Below are 18543 nucleotides of genomic sequence, written 5' to 3'. Positions count from 1 at the left end.
TCCTAAGAAGAGGACACAATGCACTAGTGAGGTCATAATAATAGTTTCTATAGGAGGTAATGACTTAAAAACAGCTGTCCACTGTAGCGGCCTCTATGCATGAAAGGGTTAAAGAGATCTGAGCTTGGTCTTGCTGTGGTGTTTCTTTTATAAAGCGATTCTGATTTCTTGGTTCCGGTGGTGGAATGTTTATGGGGCAGTGGTTTTGCAGCAAAAATTGTATTAGTTGTCCATGTAGCGCAGGCCTTGTAGTGGTCTTAGCTCTTCATAGTCCTCATGTACAAGCTCTTTTACTTGTATAATTTATGCAGTGCAGAACTGTTTTTGGAGAGTCAGGAATTCTACCCATGTCTCTGCAAGTCAAGAGGTTCCTGCAAACAGAGACATTCTCTAATCCTTAATGCAGAGAATGATTTAAGGGTATTATAAGGAAGAAGATTAATTTTCAGATATTGTGTAAAACTTTGACGGTTAGAGGATAATCTTGATGGTAGGTATTGAGAGGGCACAAGGTGCTCATACACAAGGCGATATGGCAATATGACTATACTGCTGAGCAGCATATTCTCTGTCAGATTTGGCCAAATCTGAAAAGTACAGCCATTTAGTCCTCAGGCTGAATGGCTGAATCTGACAAGCTGCACGGAGACCCCAGAACCAGACCCTGTGGCTTACCCATCCAGAGGTTGATGGTGCGCCTGCATGGTGTTCAGGAGTTTTGCATCGGACAAGGCACTGTGTGAGACTTGTCTCCTGCCATGCTGGTGCCTCCACTCAGTCTCCTCTCCTGGTACGCACTGGTGGGGTTGGCATTCCCACAAGACTGACATTGTGGGCATCACCATGTTGGAAATGGTCAACTGGCTGCTAGCTGGCCATTGGGGAGACAGTTAATTTTCTTCCTGCAACCCTGGCCAATCAGCTACAATCAGCCCCTATAAGTAGGGTTTAGCAGTGGACAGCAAGCGCCACTGCAACCAGCCTGTATTCTCAGCCACAGCCAGCCTGTGCCCAGTCTGTATTCTCAGCCCAGCCAGCATTTGTCCAGTCTGTACTCTCAGTCACGGCCAGCCTGTGTCCAGTCTGTATTCCCAGCCACAACCAGCCAATGTCCAGTCTGTATTCCAAGCTACAGCCAGCGAGTGCCTAATTCCTGTCTTCACTGTAGCCTGTAGTAATCACTCACCAGTGTTACGACTGCAACCAGCCAGTGTCCAGTTTATGTCTTCTCTGCAACCTGCAGTAATCAGCCGGTGGTACCACTGCAGACAGCCAGTGTCCAGTTTGTGCTTTCACTGCAGCTAGCAGTAACCAGCCTAATGTGTTACCTCAGCAACTAGCCAGTGTCCAGTTCGTATCTTCACTGCTGCCAGCAGCTATCAGACTGGTATTTTCAGTGGTAATATGCCTGAGCTATGACTACAGTCAGCTAGAGTCCAGTTTGTGTCCTCCCTGCATCCAGCAGAAGCCAGCTAGAAAATCCACTGTGCCAGTCTACTTTCAGTAACTTCCATCTTAACCAACCGTTGTACAGTCTTCTCTCCTGTTACTGAGCTCACCTTGTCTTCACAGAACTCCCAACTGCCGCGATTTTCACGGGACAGTCCCGTTTTTTGGGACCGTCCCAATGTCCCACCCGCGGGTCGCAGTGTCCCGCAGTGGGAAAGGGGGGAGGGCAGTTGGGAGGCTCTTGTCAGGCCCACGTGGGGTGCGACTGGTTCCTGTACCTGCCGATGCTGGAGCCATGCAGGGTGCCCATCAAGGACTGGTAGGCTTTAATATTAAATTACAGTGTCCCAATCGCCAGTGTGTTCCTCTCCCACCCTGCGTCCTCTCACACCCAGTGCCCAAATCCCCAGTATGTCCCTCTTCCACCCTGTGTCCTCTCCCACCCAGTGCCCCAATCCCCAGTATGTCCCTCTCCCACGCTGCGTCCTCTCCCACCCAGTGCCCCATTCCCCAGTATGTCCCTCTCCCATTCTGCATCCTCTCCCACCCAGTGCCCCAATCCCCAGTATGTCCCTCTCCCACCCTGCGTTCTCTCCCACCCAGTGCCCCAATCCCCAGTATGTCCCTCTCCCACCCTGCATCCTCTCCCACACAGTGCCCCATTCCCCAGTATGTCCCTCTCCCACCCTGCGTCCACTCCCACCCAGTGCCCCAATCCCCAGTATGTCCCTCTCCCACCCTGCGTCCTCTCCCACCCTGTGCCCCAATCCCCAGTATGTGCCTCTCCCACCCTGCATCCTCTCCCACCCAGCAACAGCAAGTGAGCCGAGATCCGTGCACAGACCGATTGAAAACAACCAAGCGGCAGCGTGAACCGAGAAGAGGTAACACACTCCCTGCGGGATGTCTTAGGTAAGCCTCTGTAGTGAAGAGGCGTTGTAAGGAAAGGCTGACAAAGCCAGACCTTACCAATTCCTCTCCCCAGACTACGGCTGACTCCCGCCTGGGCTCCGTGTCCTAGTGGATGCTCACTCTGTGACTGATCCCCTGGACGGCGGTCCCGGATTGGAGTTTAGCCAGTCCGGAGCCCAGAGGCACCTGAGGCGGAAGTTTTCACTCCCATTTATTTTATGTTTTCAACTCTCTTTCTTTCTGTTTTTTTCTTTCTCTTTTTTTCTCTGTCTTTTTTCCATCTTTTTCCATCCGCATCTTTCATTTGGGCGAACAATAGCTTGAACACTTGGTATATATATATATATATTTATATATATATATATTATGGTAGAGATACATTTCCCTCTTTTTGATAATTAAAGCATTTTACATTAATCTGGATTATTTATCATTTGTCATATAACAGATCATTATCATAAGAGCACCGCAATCTTAAACATCAGGCTGAGTGTAGTGCATTCTATACTATATTTATGTCCCTCTCCCACCCTGTATCCTCTCCCACCCAGTATCTCCCCCTTCCTCTGTCCCTCTTCCCATTATGTCCTCCTCCCACCCTGCATTCACCCTCTCACCCAATGCCCCCGTCCTCCTCAGTCCTTTCTCCACCATGTGTTCTCCCTCTCATCCAGTGCCTCTTAAGGACATGCCCCTTGTGATTGGCCACGCCCCTTTTCCAGAGAAGGTGTGAGCCCAAGGACGTAGCTACCATAGGTGCAGGCAGTGCAGCTGCTATGGGGCCCAGAGCTGAGAGGGGTCCACCTTCCCTGTCAAAGTTACATGTGCTATATACATTTTTCGCCACTGGGTGGTACGTAAGGTCCTTTCAAACTTTTTCCATGGGGCCTGCAATATATCTAGGTATGCCCCTGGGCATGCTCATTGTAGTGTGGTATAAAATGAACTGGAGGGCATTTTAATGTTATATAATATGAACCGGGGGAACTGTAATGAGGCACAATATGAATGGAGAGCTCTACATATCACAATGTGAATTGGGGGTACTGTGTGGCATAATCTGCATTGGCAGTTCTGAAATGTGACATAGGGTGAACTTAAGCACTACTGCGATTCATAAAAGAAACTAGGGCACTACTATGGGGTATAACATTAAATAAGGCTCTACTATGGTTCAGAAATTGAACTAGTGCACTATTATAGGGCATAAAATTAACAACTGCTGCAGAGAATTGTCTCTCTAGAAGCATTGGGATGGGGGCCCCTACAAAATGTTGCTATGGGGCCCACAGTTTTGGCTACACCCCTGCGTGCACCACAGTGCACCCTCGAGTGGACACTATAGCCCTTTCAATTTTCAATTTTCCATACCCCCACTTCAAAATTCCCACTTTTGACCACTGGCTGCACCCATGATCATGATAGATACACCATCAGTTACTAATTGTGGCCAGCTTAGTGCCATAAAGACTGTGACCTGTGGTCATTTGGGTCTAACATAGAGTAATTGACCATGAGAATGATAACATACAGTACGTAACCATTTTTAGTTCTTGGCAGACTCACAACCACCTGACACTGCCTACTACATTTACCATGCGAAAACATTTTGGTTAATGGAGTGTGTTCCTCTGACCTCCCATCCACACAATCTCTCTCTCCATAATCATACAGGACAGGCCAAATACATCAGTGGGTAAGGTTCCTTATGGAGATATACAGAGAAGAGATATAAACATGCAGCACTTTGACGGTCAGAAGCAGAATTCTTAATTAAATCTTTCTGAAATCAGTCAGTCAATGTAATGACAAGCAAAAGGTTTCAGCATTGATAAAACTGCAAAAACGTCCAGCTCACAGTAATAATATGTGTCTTGTCAAGATCAGGAAATGCTGACTGCACCAGATTACACACAAAATTTCGTAGGAGCTGATAAAAATATAATTATTTCCTTCTTGTGCATTGGCCACGTACAATATAAGAGAATCCACCCTTTTTGCACTTTTACATGTGTGTCTTTTGTCTTTGTACACAACTTGGAGGTCTTATCACACAGCTATATGCAGATGCATAGCGTGAAACCATGGCACCCGGAGTAAGCTCGTGCCATGGCAATCCCCCCACCCCACCATCCCACCATATCCACACAAAAACAGGGTTTCCGACAGGGAAAAAAGCATTAACCCCCATGGTAATGAAAAACACATAATAACCTCCACAGGAACAAAAACACACACATTGTCCCCCAAAGGGAAGAAAAACACACACATTGGCCTACACAAAAAATGAGACGCCTAGATTCAATGATTGCTCCCATAAGAAAAAAAGAATTACACACTTATTCATTGCCCCCATAGCCAGAAAAAATAGGATTTTAATTACCTACCGGTAAATCCTTTTCTCGTAGTCCGTAGGGCATACTGGGAATCCATTTAGTACCATGGGGTATAGACGGGTCCACTAGGAGCCTTGGGCACTTTAAGAATTTGATAGTGTGCGCTGGCTTCTCCCTCTATGCCCCTCCTACCAGACTCAGTCTAGGAAACTGTGCCCGAGGAGACGGACATACTTTGAGAGAAGGATAGATAAGGAAAGTGGTGAGACTACGAACCAGCACACACAGAACAAGAGGAAAGCCATGCTTACCAAACTTGAAATCAGGAATAGCAACAGCTGAACCAACCAGAATACGTTACTTAGTAACAGTGCAGGAAAAACGAAGCCCAGAATCACCTATGGACTACGAGAAAATATTTACCAGTAGGTAATTAAAATCCTATTTTCTCTTACGTCCTTGGGGATACTTGGAATCCATTTAGTACCATGGGGAAGTACCAAAGCACCCAAACCGGGTGGGAGAGTGCTGAGGGTCCTTTAGAACTGATTGACCAAACTGTAGGTCCTCAGAGGACAAAGTATCGAACTTGTAAAACTTTGCAAACGTGTTCGAACCTGACCAGGTAGCTGCTCGGCAAAACTGTAAAGCTGAGACACCCCGGGCAGCTGCCCAAGAAGAGCCCACCGACCTAGTAGAGTGGGCCTGTACAAATTTTGGAACCGGCAAACCTGCCATGGAATAAGCATGCTGGATAGTGAGCCTGATCCAGCGTGCAATAGACTGCTTTGAAGCAGGATACCAATTTTATTGGGATCATAGAGAACGAACAGCGAGTCGGATTTCCTGTGACGAGCTGTTCTCTTTACATACACCTTCAAAGCCCTCACAGCATTCAAAAACTTTGAAGTAGCAGAGGTGTCCGTAACAGCCGGAACCACAATAGGTTGATTGATGAGAAACGCGGACACCACCTTAGGAAGAAACTGCTGACGAGTTTTGAGTTCAGCTCTGTCGTCATGGAAAATTAAGTAGGGATCATAGTCGGGATGACATTGTCAGGAATCCCTCTCCTGGCTAGAATCAGCTGTTCAATTTCCATGCCGTTAAATGTAGCCTCAGTAAGTCTTGATAGACGAACGGGCCCTGTTGCAGAAGATCCTCACAAAGAGGTAGAGGCCATGGATCTTCTATCAGCATCTCGAGAAGATCTGCGTTCCAGGCCCTTCGTGGCCAGTCCGGAGCAATGAGGATTGCTTGAACCTTTTCCCTTTTTATTCTCTTTAGAATTCTTGTGATCAGAGGAAGTGGAGGAAACACGTACACCAGCTGGTAGACCCACGGAGTTGTTAGAGCGTCTACCGCCACTGCTTGTGGGTCTCTCGACCTGGAACAATACCGCTTGAGCTTCTTGTTGAGTCAAGAGGCCATCATGTCGATCTGTGGATATCCCACCGACGTGTCAACCACCGGAACACCCCTGGGTGCAGGTCGTGTCTGCTGGGGAAGTCTGCTTCCCAGTTGTCTACTCCCGGAATGAAGACCGCCGATAACGCCACGGCATGTTTTTCCACCCAGAGAATTCTTGACACCTCTGACATTGCTGCTCTGCTTTTCGTTCCGCCCTGTCGGTTTATGTACTTTACCGCTGTTACATTATCCGACTGGACTTGAATGGGCTGATTCCGAAGTAGAGATGAGGCCTGCAGAAGTTCTTTGTATATTGCCCTGAGTTCCAAGATGTTTATTGAAGGACGACTTCCTGACTTGACCATCTTCCTTGAAACTGCACCCCCTGGGTGACTGCTCCGCAACCTCTGAGGCTTGCATCTGTGGTTAGCAGAATCCAATTCTGAATCCCGAACCTTCAACCCTCGACGTGGAGAGACCAAATGTCAGGGCCTGGAACTGGTAGTGACAGTCCTGCAGTGCAAACCGTAGATAAGCCTGATGAGGCGGCCAGATCGGAATGTGAAGGTATGCCTCCTTGATATCCAGAGACACTAGGAATTTCCCCTCCTCCAGACCTGAGATCACTGCTCTCAGAGACCCCATCTTGAATTTGAACACTCGTAAGTACGGGTTCAATGACTTGAGGTTCAAAATCAGTCTAACCGAACCGTCCAGTTTCGGTACTACAAACAAGTTGGAATAGTACCCCTTGCTTTGCAGATGAGGTGGAACTGGGACAATGACCTGGGTCTGTACCAGTTTTTGAATGGCATCCTGTAAAGTTATACTTGCCTCTTTGTGAAACTGGTAAGCCTGATTTGAAGAATCTGTGAGGTGGGAGCTCCTGAAACTCCAATCTGTAGCCCTGGGAAATAAGATCTATGACCCAGGGATCCTGGCACAAACCTGTCCAGATGTGACTGAAAATTTTTAGTCGGGCTCCCACCCGCCAGTCTTCCAGGCATCGCGGTCCACCGTCATGCTGAAGGCTTTGAGGAAGCAGAGCTTGAGCTCTGTTCCTGAGAACCGGCAGTTGCTGGTTTGCATGGTTTACCACTAGCGCCTCTGGTGGCTGTAGAAGAACCTCTGGTTTTGCCCTTAAACTTGGCAGTCTGAAAGAACTGTAGATTAGGTCCTGAGTAGGCCTTCATGGCTGGGGGAGCTGCAGAAGGAAGATATGTGGACTTACCCGCAGTAGCTTTACCGGCAGTCTAGTTCATCTCCAAATAAGGCCTCTCCTGTGAAGGGTAGGCCTTCCACGCCTTTCCTGGAGTCCGCATCCACAGTCCAGTGGCGTAGCCATAAGCCTCTGTGTGCTGACACTGCCATAGCAGTGGTGTGTGCATTAAGAAAGCCTATTTCTTTTATGGTTTCCACCATAAAGTTTGCAGAGTCCTGTATATGTTGCAGGAGTAAAATAAACTTCCCCTGAGGCAAAGTATCTAACCCCTCAAGCAGGTTACCCGACCATTTGGTGATGGCCTTAGTAATCCACTCACCCCAGCAGCTGTATACAAGGATTTGAGTGTAGTCTCAATTCTACGATCAGTCGTGTCTTTTATGGAGGCTGCACCCGTGACAGGCAATACAATTTTCCGTGACAGCCTGGATATTGATGCATCCACTATCGGTGGATTTTCCCATTTTTTCCTATCCTCAGGAGGAAAAGGAAAAGATGATAGCAACCTTTTAGGGATTTTACATTTCCTATCAGGATTAACCCACGGTTATTCAAACAGGGTATTTAGTTCCTTTTACACAGGAAAAGTGGCTGAGGATTTATTTTTTATATTAAATTAAGATTCCTCTGTCACCTTATCAGGGATATGCAGAACTTCTCTGATAGCCTCTATGAGAGCCTCTATTCCCTGTGACAGAGTAGCCTCCCCCACCACTCAGTCCACCTCCCCCTCCTCCATGTCTGACCCCTCATCATCAGAGTCAGACTTCAGGATATGGGCCAAAGTACGTTTTTGTGGACAAATGGCAAGGGACTGAGATGCTGGTTTGGGTACTGTATTGCATTTCTTTCTCATTGCGGGACAATTTAGTAGAAATATTGGAAATCGTTCCCTTAATGGAATCCAGCCAAGCTGGCTCTGCCCCGCTAGCCTGGGAAGGTACACTGCACTGAGTACACAGTAGTGAACCCCCTGGAGAAGAGGAACACTGCCTTACATGAAACACACTCTTTGTCTGACATACTGTGACAGTGACAGCACACACACACACACACACACACACACACACACACACACACACACACACACACACACACGAACAGGTTAAATGCACAATTAACCCACAAAGAGCCCTTCTAGGGAGACACAGAGATAGTATGGAGCCAGCACACGGCGCCCTTACCGCTAATGCCAAGCTTAGCCGGGTCGCAGACTAAGTACCTAGATTAAGGACTTAGTACACTAGTAACAGCTCCCCTGATGCTATGACCCCCTGGTACCGCTGAGGTAATCTGGAGTCTCTCCGGAGTAGCTGCGCGTGCCTGTCAGTCAGCGTCTGTGTCCACTGCAGAGAGAACATGGCACTGGTGAGTGGCTGGGTCCGCTCATAGTGAAGCCCCGCCCCTTCAATGGAACACGGTCTTCCCGCTCTTTTTTTATACTGGCCGAGGTAATTTTGTGCCTAAAATGAAGTCAGTCCCCTTTTAAGTCTGTAATGCCAGTCTGGGTACTGTGTACACATATTGGGGTAAATTTACTAAGGTGGGAGCTCTATTTAAGATGGGATGTTGTCCAGAGCAACCAATCAGATTTTACTTCTCATTTATCTAGCACCTTCTAGAAGATAATACCTGGAATCTGATTGGTTGCTGTGGGCGGCAACATCCCATCTTAAATAGAACTCCCATCTTAGTAAATTTACCCCATAGTGTACTAAGACTCAGTTCGCCCCCTCAGAAGCTGTGCGTCTGCACTGTGTACTGAGTCTGGAGACCCAGACGTCCCATGTAGAAGCTGTGCGTCTCCATACCCTCATGCCGCCATAATGGCTGGCAACCCACTAACCGGGATGCTGGCTTAGTACTCGCCACTCTTCTTTCTTCTGGCTCTGTTAGGGCTGGCGACGTGCTGCGGGAATGTATCCTCGCCGTGATGGGGCTTGCGAATAGTTCCCTCAGGAGCTAGTGTCCCGTCAGTGGGGAACGGGACCATTAACCCTTCAAGAGGTTGGGCCGTTCCCCCCCCCCCATAAGTCCCACAAAACAGGCAGGCTGGTGCCATCCAGTGTTGCTTGAAAATAACAAACAGGTAAAATAAATGCAGAAAACTCTTCAGGAGCTTCAAGCGACATGACCGGCTCCTCCGGGCACATTTTGTAAACTGAGTCTGGTAGGAGGGGCATAGAGGGAGGAGCTAGCGCACACTATCAAATTAAAGTGCCCAAGGCTCCTAGTGAAACCGTCTATACCCCATGGTACTAAATGGATTCCCAGTATCCCCAAAGACGTAAGAGAAAAATAAAACAAACACTGATTCCCCCAGCCCCCTACAGAAGACTGACCTCACCTGCTGGGCTGTCACAGATAGCTACAGAGTTAATTGCAGGAGACCAGCCTTCAGTCGCTTCAGAAAATCCAGACCAGTGAGTGCCTTCCTCCAGAGAGTCCAGGCCTGTGTGTTGAAACTTTGTCATATGGCCTCCCTCCCTGGTCCCTCAGCACCTGATCACTGTCCTCAGCCCCTCAACACCATTCTCAGCCCCTCAACACCGTCCTCAGCCCCTTAACTCTGCCCTCAGCCACAGACCCCATCACCTTCCTCCACCATAGCCCCCATCACCATCCTCAGCCACATCACATTCCTCAGCTGCAGTGAAATACATATGAAGGAAGTTAGTAAGCTGGGTGAACTAGAGACCTCAGCTGTATTTGAATACTCAGTACTGTGCTGTAGTCTGCCTCTAATATGGCCACTCCCCCATCTCCTCCCCCAGCTGGTGTGTGTGTGAAGGCAGAGCCAGGACCTAACCAATATGATGCCCTAGGCAAGATTTTGTCTGGTGCCCCTTAGCACCATCGCTAGTTCCGCCTCTGACCCTTCACCCCTTTCCCAGCACCATCACCACTCACCCATAGCAGTCCTCATTTTGGTGTTCCTACCCCCTATATTTTAAATAGAAACAGTGCGTCACACTAGACCACACAGTAGTGCCCTTTCTATACGTTACGCCACACAGTAGAGCACCTTATACACATAATGCCACACATTAGTAATACATTTATACAAATAATACCACACAGTAATGCCCCTTACACATTTTTAATGTCCTTATAAACATAATGCGCCTTACACATTATGCCAACCTTTATTAATGCCCTTATACACATAATGCCCTTTAGACATATGCCGCACATTAGTAATGCCATTATACACATAATGTCCCTTACACATATGTGGCACATTGTTAATGCCTTTATACACATGACACACATAATGCCCCTTACACATATGCCAAACACTACTGCACAACCAACCCACCTGCACACAGCACTCACATGGCTGATAACACTGTGACCTCTGCCTCTGCTTGGATACAGATGTGATACATCTTGCCTCAATACACCATGCAGCAGGAGATGCCTGGCGTGAGTCAGCTGGCAGGTCTGCTAACGTCGGGCACCTTTTTTTGATAAAAATTTATCTAATTTGCATTACTATGTTGCTAGGATGCACAAGCAGCTTCTGCTGATTAAAATTATATGCGGCATGCCTATATTCTGTGCGTGACCGTGGCTGTATCTGCATACGAAATGCTACGTTACAGTGATTTCATGGAATACACTGTAACGTAGCATTTTGTATGCAGATACAGCTGCAGTCACACCCAGAATATAGGCATGCCGCATATCATTTTAATCAGCAGAAGCTGCTTGTGCCCCTAGGCATACCAAATGCCCTAGGCATTTGCCTAGTTTGTCTATGCCTAGGGCCAGCACTGTGTGAAGGGAGAAGCTTGCTCGCCACAGCCAAGTCTCGGACTTCTGGGGCTGCACTCCTCCTCCTCCCAACTATCATATTGCAACGCCTGCCTCTCTTATGGAGCTGGATCCACCTCCTATGCAGCCACCCGGGTGACTGGAGCTAAGCAGGTACAAGCAGTCAGTCAGAACCCTGCTGTGTGTGCTGCTCTGTCTCACTGCTGCTGCCATCCTAGACCACATCTGGGAAGAGCCTGTGCTGGCTGGGCCAGGCTACAAAGGACCTGCGCCGTGGGTAACGGTCCCGGCAACGCTACCCGGGGGCCATCTGAAGCCCCTGGCTATATGTGATTGCTAGTAAGTGAATGAGCCTCCTATTTGAAAATAAATTCAGTGGTTTCAGCCAATGGTATATCTTATAATAAGATTTTAAACCTACCGGTAAATCTTTTTCTCCTAGTCCGTAGATGATGCTGGGGACTCCGTAAGGACCATGGGGAATAGACGGGCTCCGCAGGAGACATAGGCACTAAAAAGAACTTTAGATATGGGTGTGCACTGGCTCCTCCCTCTATGCCCCTCCTCCAGACCTCAGTTAGAGAAACTGTGCCCAGAGGAGACGGACAGTACGAGGAAAGGATTTTTGTTAATCTAAGGACAAGATTCATACCAGCCCACACCATCCACACCGTATAACATGGAATATACGAACCAGTTAACAGCATGAAACCAAACAGCATCAGCCCGAGACTGATCAAAACTGTAACATAACCCTTAAGTAAGCAAAAACTATATACAAGTCTTGCAGATGTAGTCCGCACTGGGACGGGCGCCCAGCATCCTCTACGGACTAGGAGAAAAAGATTTACCGGTAGGTTTAAAATCTTATTTTCTCTGACGTCCTAGAGGATGCTGGGGACTCCGTAAGGACCATGGGGATTATACCAAAGCTCCAAAACGGGCGGGAGAGTGCGGATGACTCTGCAGCACCGATTGAGCAAACATGAGGTCCTCATCAGCTAGGGTATCAAACTTGTAGAACTTCGCAAAGGTGTTTGAACCCGACCAAGTAGCAGCTCGGCACAGCTGTAAAGCCGAGACACCTCGGGCAGCCGCCCAAGAAGAGCCCACCTTCCTAGTGGAATGGGCCTTCACAGAATTTGGTAACGGCAATCCAGCCGTAGAATGAGCCTGCTGAATCGTGTTACAGATCCAGCGAGCAATAGTCTGCTTCGAAGCAGGAGCGCCAAGCTTGTCGGCTGCATATAGGACAAACAATGCCTCTGTTTTCCTAACACGGGCCGTTCTGGCCACATAAATTTTCAATGCCCTGACAACATCAAGGGACTCGGAATCCTCCAAGTCCCATGTAGCCACAGGTACCACAATAGGTTGGTTCATATGAAAAGAAGAAACCACCTTGGGCAAAAATTGAGGACGAGTCCGCAACTCTGCTCTATCCACATGGAAAATCAGATAGGGGCTTTTGTGAGATAAAGCCGCCAACTCCGACACTCGCCTTGCCGATGCCAAGGCCAACAACATGACCACTTTCCAAGTGAGATATTTTAATTCCACCGTTTTAAGGGGGTAATTCCAAGTTGATTGCAGCAAGAAATTTTTTAGCAGTTGGGCAAAACCATGTGCACTGCAGGGGGTGCAGATATAACATTTGCAGAGAGAGTTAGATTTGGGTGGGTTATTTTGTTTCTGTGCAGGGTAAATACTGGCTGCTTTATTTTTACACTGCAATTTAGACTGCAGATTGAACTCACCACACCCAAATCTAACTCTCTCTGCACATGTTATATCTGCCCCCCCTGCAGTGCACATGGTTTTGCCCAACTGCTAAAAAATTTCATGCTGCGATTAACTTGGAATTACCCCCTAAGTGGTTCAAACCAGTGAGACTTAAGGAACCGCAACACCACGTTAAGGTCCCAGGGTGCCACTGGAGGTACAAAAGGAGACTGGATATGCAGCACCCCCTTCACAAAAGTCTGGACTTCTGGGAGAGAAGCCAATTCCTTCTGAAAGAAAATGGATAGGGCCGAGATCTGAACCTTAATGGAGCCTAATTTTAGGCCCAAATTCACTCCCGTTTGTAGGAAGTGAAGGAAACGGCCCAAATGGAATTCTTCTGGAGGAGCATTCCCGGACTCACACCAAGATACGTACTTTCTCCATATACGGTGATAATATTTCGCTGTCACGTCTTTCCTAGCCTTTATCAGAGTAGGAATGACCTCATCCGGAATGCCCTTTTCCGCTAGGATCCGGCGTTCAACCGCCATGCCGTCAAACGCAGCCGCGGTAAGTCTTGGAACAGACAGGGCCCCTGTTGTAACAGGTCCTCTCTGAGAGGAAGAGGCCACGGATCTTCTGTGAGCATTTCCTGCAGATCCGGATACCAGGCCCTTCGCGGCCAATCTGGAACAATGAGAATTGTCTGTACTCCTCTTCGTCTTATGATTCTCAATATCTTTGAGATGAGTGGAAGAGGAGGAAACACATAGACCGCCTGAAACACCCATGGTGTCACCAGGGCGTCCACCGCCAATGCCTGAGGGTCCCTCGACCTGGCGCAATACTTCGGTAGTTTCTTGTTGAGGCGTGACGCCATCATGTCTATCTGAGGCAGTCCCCACCGACTTGCAATCTCTGCGAAGACTTCCTGATGAAGTCCCCACTCTCCTGGATGTAGATCGTGTCTGCTGAGGAAGTCTGTTTCTCAGTTGTCCACTCCCGGAATGAAGACTGCTGTCAGGGCGCTTAGATGATTTTCCGCCCAGCGAAGAATCCTGGTGGCTTCCGCCATTGCCACTCTGCTATTTGTTCCGCCTTGGCTGTGTATATGCGCCACTGCGGTGATGTTGTCTGACTGGATCAGAACCGCTAGATCGCGAAGCAAATTTTCCGCTTGTCGAAGGGCGTTGTATATGGCCCTCAACTCTAGTACGTTGATGTGAAGACAAGCCTCCTGGCTTGACCAGAGACCCTGGAAGTTTCATCCCTGTGTGACTGCCCCCCAACCTCGGAGGCTCGCATCCGTGGTTACCAGAACCCAGTCCTGAATGCCGAACCTGCGACCCTCCAGAAGGTGAGCACTCTGCAGCCACCACAAGAGAGATACCCTGGCCCTGGGGGACAGGGTGATCATCTGATGAATCTGTAGATGTGACCCGGACCACTTGTCCAGAAGGTCCCATTGAAAAGTTCTCGCATGGAACCTGCCGAATGGAATGGCCTCGTAAGTCGCCACCATCTTTCCCAGAACTCGAGTGCAGTGATGCACCGACACCCTTGTTGGCTTCAATAGGTCCCTGACCAAAGACATGAGTTCTTGGGCCTTTTCCATGGGAAGATAAACTCTTTTCTGGTCTGTATCCAGAATCATGCCTAAGAAGGGCAAACGAGTCGTTGGAATCAACTGTGACTTCGGGATATTGAGAATCCAGCCGTGCTGTTGCAACACCCTCAGGGAGAGTGATACGCTGTTCTGCAACTGTTCTCTCGATCTCGCTTTTATTAGGAGATCGTCCAAGTATGGGTTAATTGTGACACCTTGCTTGCGCAGGAGCACCATCATTTCCGCCATTACCTTGGTGAAAATCCTCGGGGCCGTGGAAAGCCCAAACGGCAACGTCTGAAATTGGTAATGACAATCCTGTACAGCAAACCGCAGGAACGCCTGATGAGGCGGATATATGGGGACATGAAGGTATGCATCCTTTATGTCCAAGGACACCATATAATCCCCCCCTTCCAGGCTGGCGATGACCGCTCTGAGCGACTCCATCTTGAACTTGAAACTTTTTAAGTATAGGTTTAAGGATTTTAAATGCAAAATGGGCGTGACCGAACCGTCCGGTATCGGGACTACAAACAGGGTTGAGTAATACCCAATCACCTGCTGCAGCAGGGGGACTTTGACCACCACTTGTTGAAGACACAATTTTTGAATAGCTTTTAACACTATCTCCCTCTCTGGGGGAGAAGCCGACAGGGCCGATTTGAAAAACCGGCGAGGAGGCACCTCTTCGAATTCCAGCTTGTAACCCTGGGAAACAATTTCTATTGCCCAGGGATCCACCTGTGATTGAACCCAGACGTGGCTGAAAAGTCGAAGACGTGCCCCCACTGGGGCGGCCTCCCTCAGCGCAGCCCCAGCATCATGTGGTGGATTTTGTAGAGGCCGGGGAGGACTTCTGCTCCTGGGAACTAGCTGTGGCTGGCAGCTTTTTCCCCTTGCCCTTACCTCTGGCAAGAAAGGTAGACCCCCGCACTCTCTTGGGTTTATGCGACCGAAAGGACTGCATCTGATAATGTGGCGTTTTCTTAGGCTGTGAGGAAACATAAGGCAAAAAAGTTGATTTACCTGCCGTAGCCGTGGAAACTAGGTCAGTGAGACCTTCCCCAAACAATTCCTCACCCTTGTAAGGTAAAACCTCCATATGCCTCTTCGAGTTGGCATCGCCCGTCCATTGTCGGGTCCATAGGGCTCGCCTAGCCGAAATCGCCATAGCGTTGGCTCTGGAACCCAGTAGGCCAACGTCTCTCTGAGCATCTCTCATATATAGGACAGCATCTTTAATATGACCCAGGGTCAATAAAATGGTCTCCTTATCAAGCTAATCTATATCAGCAGATAAGGTATCTGTCCACGCTGCTACAGCGCTACAAACCCAAGCCAACGCTATCGCCGGTCTGAGTAAGGTACCAGTATGTGTGTAAATAGACTTCAAGGTAGTCTCCTGTCTGCGATCAGCAGGATCCTTGAGGGTTGCCGTATCTTGAGATGGCAGCGCTACCTTTTTGGATAAGCTTGTCAACGCTTTGTCCACCCTTGGGGAGGATTCCCACCGTATCCTGTCCTTAGCCGGGAAAGGATACGCCATAAGAATCCTTTTGGGAATCTGCAGTTTTTTATCTGGAGATTCCCAAGTTTTTTCAAATAATTCGTTCAGCTCATGAGATGGAGGAAAGGTTACCTCAGGTTTCTTTTCTTTAAACATGTGGACCCTCGTGTCAGGGACAGAGGGTTCATCCGTGATATGCAACACCTCTTTTATAGCAATAATCATATAATGAATACTTTTAGCCAATTTTGGCTGCAACTTTGCATCATCGTAGTCAACACTGGAATCAGAATCCGTGTCGGTATCAGTGTCTACTATTTGGGATAGTGGGCGCTTTTGAGACCCAGAAGGTCCCTGTGACATAGTGAAAGGCAGGGCTAAACTCCCTGTACATTCCCTGGACTCAGCTTTGTCCAACCTTTTGTGCAATAAATTCACATTTGCATTTAAAACATTCCACATATCCAACCAGTCAGGTGTCGGCATTGCCGACGGAGACACCACACTCATTTGCTTCACCTCCTCCCTAGAAGAGCCTTCCGCTTCAGACATGCCGACACGTGCGTACCGACACCCACACACTCAGGGAATTCTCTATCTGGAGACAGTTCCCCCACAAGGCCCTTTGGAGAGACAGAGAGAGTATGCCAGCACACACCCAGCGCCAGTGACCCAGGGAAAAATTTACCCAGATAGTGCTTATATTTCTTAAATATATAACACTGCGCCAAATTATGCCCCCCTTCCCCTTCTTTCAAACCCTCTGTCACCGTGTTCAACAGGGGAGAGTCCGCGGAGCCAGCTTCTCAGCGGTGTGCTGTGGAGAAAATGGCGCTGGTGAGTGCTGAGGATCAAGCTCCGCCCCCTCAGCGGCGGGCTTCGGTCCCGCTCGATTTATTTTAAAACTGGCGGGGGATGTTAGACTATACAGTGCAGAGCCCATATATGTCCCTATATTGCCAGAACAGAGGTTTAAATTGCTGCCCAGGGCGCCCCCCCTGCGCCCTGCACCCTTACAGTGCCTGCCGTGTGTGTGATGTGTGGGAGCAATGGCGCGCAGCGTTACCTCTATGAAGATCTGAAGTCTTCTGCCGCCTCTGAAGTCTTCTTTCTTCTTATACTCACCTGGCTTCTATCTTCCGGCTCTGTGAGGAGGACGGCGGCGCGGCTCCGGGACGAACAGCTAGGAGAGACCTGCATTCCGACTCCCTCTGGAGCTAATGGTGTCCAGTAGCCTAAGAAGCAGTGCCTAGCAGTTAAGTAGGTCTGCTTCTCTCTCCTCAGTCCCTTGATGCAGGGAGCCTGTTGCCAGCAGGCTCCCTGAAAATAAAAAACCTAACAAAAATCATTTCTTTCAGGAAACTCAGGAGAGCTCCCTGTAATGCACCCAGTCCCCTCTGGGCACAGTATCAAACTGAGGTCTGGAGGAGGGGCATAGAGGGAGGAGCCAGTGCACACCCATATCTAAAGTTCTTTTTAGTGCCCATGTCTCCTGCAGAGCCCGTCTATTCCCCATGGTCCTTACGGAGTCCCCAGCATCATCTACGGACTAGGAGAAAAAGATTTACCGGTAGGTTTAAAATCTTATTATAAGACATACCATTGGCTGAAACCACTATCGTAAGAGAAATTGTATTTAACTATGCAGATGTGTCCAGATACATCTTTACTGCAGTCGCTCCAAACAGCCCATCTTGTCATGTCAGGTCCCGTGAGATTCTGCTAGCGTGGGCATCATTTTTGCATCTTCTTTCCTGAAAATTCGTCTTACACACAATATTGCTAGGACACACCAGGAGACTGTGCTGATTAAATTGATCTGTGACACTTGTTATCTGTGTGCGACCGGGTCACTGAATCTGCATACAAAGAGCTACGATGCAGTGGATGCAGCTTTTTTCTATGTCAAGTTCATTTGTGCTTTATATGTAGACTTAATTTCTATAAGTTACTATTTTCCGCCTCGTCAGTTCAAGTCTCATAACGGTAACAGGTGAATCAGAGCATTGGTCTATGCAGCAAAATCAGTCTGCGACAAGTGTAAATTTTTTGTTCATAAATAGACTGTAGTAATAGAAACAGATACATGTGCTGTCATCTATAAATAGCCACCTGCCCAACATGAGTTAGCAATCCCTCTCCAGTGTAGCAATAGTGACTAATCCATGGCCCTCATTCCGAGTTGTTCGCTCGCTAGCTGCTATTAGCAGCTTTGCACACGCTAAGCCGCCGCCTACTGGTAGTGTATTTTAGCATAGCAGAATTGCGAACGAAAGATTCGCAGGATTGCGAATAGAAATTTCTTAGCAGTTTCTGAGTAGCTCGAGACTTACTCCTCCACTGCGATCAGTTCAGTCAGTTTCGTTCCTGGTTTGACGTCACAAACACACCCAGCGTTCGCCCAGACACTCCCCCGTTTCTTCAGACACTCTCGCGTTTTTCCCAGAAACGCCAGCGTTTTTTTGCACACACCCATAAAACGGCCAGTTTCCGCCCAGAAACACCCACTTCCTGTCAATCACACTATGATCACCAGAACGATGAAATTTCTTTGTTAAGCCGTGAGTAAAATACCAAACTTTTTTGCAAATTTACT

General features: G+C 48.4%; 1 protein-coding gene across 2 annotated transcripts in view; it reads left to right on the top strand.

Annotated features, from left to right (window-relative positions):
* Window positions 1-18543, top strand: part of LOC135055470 (potassium channel subfamily K member 9-like) — a 96913-nt gene that overhangs the window by 66598 nt on the left and 11772 nt on the right. The gene's annotated exons all lie outside the window — the stretch shown is intronic.

The sequence above is a fragment of the Pseudophryne corroboree genome, chromosome 3, assembly GCF_028390025.1.
Source record: "Pseudophryne corroboree isolate aPseCor3 chromosome 3, aPseCor3.hap2, whole genome shotgun sequence".
Lineage (NCBI taxonomy): Eukaryota > Metazoa > Chordata > Amphibia > Anura > Myobatrachidae > Pseudophryne > Pseudophryne corroboree.
Note: the sequence above shows the minus strand (reverse complement) of the source record. Positions and strands in the feature narration are given on the sequence as shown.